At 27.8% G+C, this 5863-nt stretch overlaps 1 pseudogene; it reads left to right on the top strand.

The window, feature by feature from the left end:
• Positions 1 to 368: 368 nt before the first annotated feature.
• Positions 369 to 5590, top strand: LOC107887870 (probable polygalacturonase At3g15720; annotated as a pseudogene).
• The last annotated feature ends 273 nt before the right edge of the window (positions 5591 to 5863 follow it).

Here is a 5863-nt window from a genome sequence, read left to right as displayed (position 1 = left end):
GAGTTACACGGCCTGAGGACACGGGCGTGTGACCCTATTTCAGGAAAATTTTTCTAAGTTTCCACAAAACTTTCTAAAGTTCTCGATTTAGTCCCAACCGCCTTTAATGCATGTTTAGAGCCTCGGTAGCTCGTGTAAGGGACATTATGCGTGTGATTGAATGCTTTTAATTTAAATAAAATTTTATGGCCCGGTTTTGCATGTTTGTGAATGTTTAAGTCCGGTAACGCCTCGAACCCTATCCCGGCGTCGGATGCGGGTAAGGGGTGTTACATTCTTGGAGTTTCGAGGAGGTTATCAAGGCCTCCCTATGTTGGGCAAAGCAATATGTCGCTGTATTCGGATCGAAAGGCACTAAACTCTCAAGAATGGCTTTTGTTCCTGGTTCTTCGAATGGTTGGGTCTATTTAAACACAGATGGTTTGGTCAAATATGAAGATATGTTTGTGGCAGCTTCTGAGAGATCAAAATGGATCTTGGATTGTTGGTTTCACAAGGTATTTGGGAAATTGTGAAGTTATTGATTCAGAATTATGGGGCATTTTGGATGTGTTACAAATTGCCTTTGATCGTGGTTTCTGAAAAGTTCTCATTCAGACGAAAAATCTTGAAGCAGTCAATCTCATTCATGAAGGATTTTGTGAAGGATCCAATTCTGCTTTTGTTACAAGAATTCTTTTGCGGTTAATGCTTCTAAGTCATTGGAATCTTCAACATATTCCAAGAGAAGAGAATGGAATGGCAGATATGATAGTCAAGCTTAGGAGAGATAGGGAACCAAGGGTGCGGTTAGTGGATAAGGATTATGTTTTGAGTTTTCTTAATGTTTAATTTTTGAGTTGTAATTTTTTTTTTCACAAAAAAAATGAAAGTATTATTTTTCAAACCAACTACATAAATGAATAACATATTTATAAATTTATAAATTTATAAGTTCAATAATTACACAAAATCTTAAATTGTATTCTTAGTAAGTAATGTGAAGTAAAAGACATTTTATAAATTAGGAAACATTATATCTCTCTATATAACCTTAAAAAGCCTAAAGAACTTTAATAAAAGATACATTATTAAAATAATATAAAAATATTAGTAATAGATCAATATTTGATTAAAAAAAATTATAAAATTGAAGATTTAAATTATTTTGTTTTTATTTTTCAATCATATTATTTTTGAAATGTTGTAAATTTTGTAACACTTTTTAAGAAATAAGTATATTATATTTTAATTGATATATACGTGTAAAAAGCTACTATATTTTAATTGATATATACGTGTAAAAAGCTACCAGCTCAATATAAAAATCACACTAAAACTATACATTAGCTCAGTTATTTTTAATGTAGATTAATAAATATTACTAAAAATAATTTTTTATTTTTTAATTTATCTTTATTTCAAAATAAAATTATTTTTAATAAAATTATTATTTTTAATAATATTATCATTTTAAAAGATATTATCTTTTTCACCTGTGGTGAATTCTAAATTCTATTTATTTAAGTATCTATTAATATTATTAAATTGAATTAAAAGTTAAAGGTTAAAGGGTAAAAAAAAAATTTATTAAAAAATAAAAAAATTAATTGGGTGCTTATGAAAAAAGTGCACCCAAATAAACTTTTATTGACTAAAAAATAAAAAATAAAAAATTGGCCCTTTCCTTTAACGGAAAACGTCAATTGACCGATTTAATTATTAACCATGATGACGTGACTGATGGAAGCCATCAAAAACTATCATGTGACAATATGCTAGCGTGGCATGCTATTTCAATAAAATAATTAAGTTTTTTTAAATATTTTTTTTAAAATTTAATTAAATGTGCATATAAAATAAATATGGTCAAACCGTTATTTAAAAAATTATAAAATAATATAAAAATAATATTAATTAAATTTTAAATGTTAAAAAATATAACAATAAAAGTAATTAATATGCAAATTCAAATATAAGATATACTGAGCCAAATTACATTAACATGCAACTACAGTAGGAGAATTTTCTAATGTTTTAATCCGTAAATGGATTAGTATATTTACTTTTACTTGAAAAGAAAGGATTTGCATAAATTGATTTTTTTTAATTTGTTATTAGGGTGTTTTTTAACCTTAGATTTATTTTATTTTCAATAAAAGAGTAGGGGTTAAATTGAATAAAGGTGCAACGTTAAGGGTTAAATTTATTATTATATCTCATATATAAACACTAATTTTTGATAGAGGGGATATTTTGCACAGCCATCTAGCATATAAGGGTTAATTTGTCTATATTTTCAATAGAGTGGCTAAAATGTAATCTAAGGTATAGTATAAGGGATTTTGAAATACTTTTACTTGTAATTTGATACATAATCTTTAATTTGGTCCAATTATACATATGAAACTTTGATTGTAGTTCAGATTTATACATAAAACTTTGATTGTGGTTCAGTTGTATACAATTAAATTTTAAATAAACAAACACATTAATTTATTTTTATATTAGATAAATGCAATTTTTTGTGTGTGCAACATATAAATGTAAAATGATACTATATCAATAATTGGTTAGTAATTTATGATAATTAAATTAAATCAAAATTACATGTATAAAATTGTAAAAGATCAAAATTAATATATAACATTACATATTAAAATTAAATTCATGTATAGTTATGAGATTTATCCATTACGAAATTTGTGTTAAGTAAAATAAAAATTTTGGTAACAAATAAAAGAGAATGAGTTAGTTTGTTTTAATTAAACTTAAAAAGTGATTTAGATTTATAAATAAAGGGATTATTATATTGCACTTTTAATTTAACATTAAATAATAGCTGTTTTATTTAGCTCTTTCTAATGTTGAAGGTTTACATATGATCGAAGATCCTCTATAAAGATTCAAGAGATCATAATAGAGGATAACGCTAGAGGTAATTTACAGAAAAATATGATTAAATAACCTTTTGCTCATTAATTAAAAAAAGAAAGAAAGTAGTTTTATGAACAAATATTTATGAATTGTGAATTATAGGGTCATACAATAGTAATAAGATATAAAATAAAACAATTTCAGATGTAATAATAAATCAAATACTGCAATTCATTGAATTAAGTTATTAAAATCTTCAGCCATGATTCGATATACCTTCCCTTTTTGATTAGTTTTATACATTTATGGTGAAAAAGGATAATTTACCTTAAATTATAGAAGGGGGAAAACAAATTCAACTTGTTAAAGGAAAAAAAAATCATATTACCGATTTTAGGGTTAATTAATAAAATTAAAGAGATTATTTACCTTATACTGATGATTAATTATTATGACATTTATATAAATCCCCCCCTAATTCAACTCATTTCCATCATTCACAATTATGCAGCTTGCTTTTGGTATTGCACTGTCTCTTTTGTTTGGTTTTGCTTTCGGAAATGGATTCTTCAGTGAAGAAACTATTTCTGCTTTTAATTTTGGTCTCGAAAATGAAATTTTCAATGAGCAAGTAATTTCTTCCTTTATTTTTCCTAATAACTAGTTATCTATGTTCTCCCATAAACTATATACATTATTTTCAAATATGATGTATCACATCCCAATCACAACTATAATTTTCTAAATATAAAAATCCAACATTTTCCTCTAACACATATATATATATATTTGTATGTTTTTGAACTAAAGGCATTCAATAAAGCTTGGAAGGATATTTGTAATGCAAATGCGGGCGGAGAAATTGTAACACTTGAAATCCCGCGAGGGAAAACATTCCTTCTAGACCCACTTGTTTTTCAGGGTCCATGCAAGGCCAAAGCCATTCATATTCAGGTTAATTTTTATATTTACTATTTCTTATGCATTGATCTACATTTTCTTTGCATAATGATTGCTCATTTTAACAGCTTGGTGGAACCCTAATTGCACCCCTAAGCACATCATGGGCAAATGAAGGAGTGGATACTTGGATTCAATTTTCAAATGTTGACAATCTTTATCTTGATGGAGATGGAAAAATTGATGGCAGGGGTTCTATTTGGTGGCAATCTTGCATGAAAAAATCAGTTTACGTAAGCACCTTTTATCAATATTTTTTTCAAAAATTTAGATTAGTTCAATTTTTGCTTTGATTTTTTATTTTTTTCATTTACAGGGTATTTCATTTGATTGCAAGCGTCGACCTGGTGTAAGTTCTCCTATTCTTTTTGAAAATTACAGTTTAATTGCTACAAATATGAATCTTTAATTTTTGTTTTTCTGTTGTTGTAGGCTTTACATTTTAACAATTGCAATGGGTTCAATTAAAGGGACTCTCTCATTTGAACAGTCCAAGGGCTCACATATCAATAAAAAACTGTAAAGATGTTATTGTCTCTGATCTTGAGATTAGTGCACCAGATGAAAGCCCAAACACTGATGGAATTGATATTTCCAATTCTTACAATGTTCAAATTCTACAATCCATCATTGGAACTGGTAATAACCATTTTGAGAAAATAAAGAAATAATTCAAATGATATTGTTTATTTTGTGGTCTTTTCTTTACATTTTGTTCCAATAGGTGATGATTGTGTTGCTATCAACGGTGGTTCGTCTTTTATCAATATCACCGGTGTTGTTTGTGGTCCAGGCCATGGTATCAGGTTGATTGAGTTTTACTATCTTCTCTTGTTTTTATCAATCCATTTAACATAATATTACGTACATGATTCTTGTCCTAAATTTAGTATTGGGAGCCTTGGAGATGGTGGAGATTATGACACTGTTGACAAGTACACGTGAAAAATTGTACTTTAACGGAAACTCAAAATGGTGTGAGGATTAAAACATTTCAGGTAATTCAATTATTGATTATCCACTAATTCAAAAAAAAAAATATTAGAATTTTCTAAAATTTTGAAGTAGCCAAGGCCCTTAGACTCTTATAACCATCCCCTGATCATTTTATAAACTAACATCCATAATTTTTATATAATCAATAAATTTGAGTTTTTTAATATTGTTTTGACATTTTTATGAATATAACTTTTGTAGGGTCGCTCTGGTTATGCCAGAAAGATCTCGTTTGAGCAAATTGTACTTAGCAATGCTAGAAACCCAATTATCATAAACCAATTCTATCAGGATAAGGGCAAACTTTCGAAAGGAATAATGGTACGTTATTCATTCCTTCTATTTATGATACTGTGGAGTATATATTGATTTTTTTGACATATGATATTGCAGAAAGCAGGGGCCATTGAAATTACTGATGTTACATACTCTGATATTCGAGGAACATCGGCCAACGACCAAGCAATCGATCTGAGATGCGACAATGTGGTAGGTTGCAGTAACATAGTAATGCGTAATCTCGACATAACACCAGGCGTTGATTGTCCTGAAACCTATGCCGTCTGCAACAATGCTCATGGAAGTGCCACTGAAACACAGCCTAGAGTTCCTTGCTTGTCTTGAATTCCATCTTTGATGAACTGCCACTGCAACAACTGTCCTTTAAAGTCTGTTTTTTTTTCCTTTTCCATTAGGTTTAGTTTTATATTAGTTCTATGTTATTATTTTGTACAACTATGGTGCCATTCAATAATAACATGTGATTAAGACTTTTACATGCTCCGTTTTTATTTATAATTTGTCTAAAAAAATAAAAAAATACTTTGTCTATCATTATTTTTACTCTTCTATGGTGATAATTATATTGAAAACTTTTAAGATAAGAATCAAAATGTTCTTAACTTTTAAATTATAGTGAATAAATCAAACCCTTTAGATTTAATATTTAAAATACCTTACTGAAGTAAAGAGCATAATACCTCATATTCCATTTTTATTTTCTTTTCACATTGTAATTAAAGTTTTAGGGTGAAAACAATTGAATAATCAC

This window comes from Gossypium hirsutum, chromosome A03 (assembly GCF_007990345.1).
Source record: "Gossypium hirsutum isolate 1008001.06 chromosome A03, Gossypium_hirsutum_v2.1, whole genome shotgun sequence".
NCBI classification, from domain to species: Eukaryota; Viridiplantae; Streptophyta; class Magnoliopsida; order Malvales; family Malvaceae; genus Gossypium; species Gossypium hirsutum.
The sequence above is the reverse complement of the archived record's forward strand: the minus strand, read 5'-3'. Positions and strand labels throughout refer to the sequence as shown.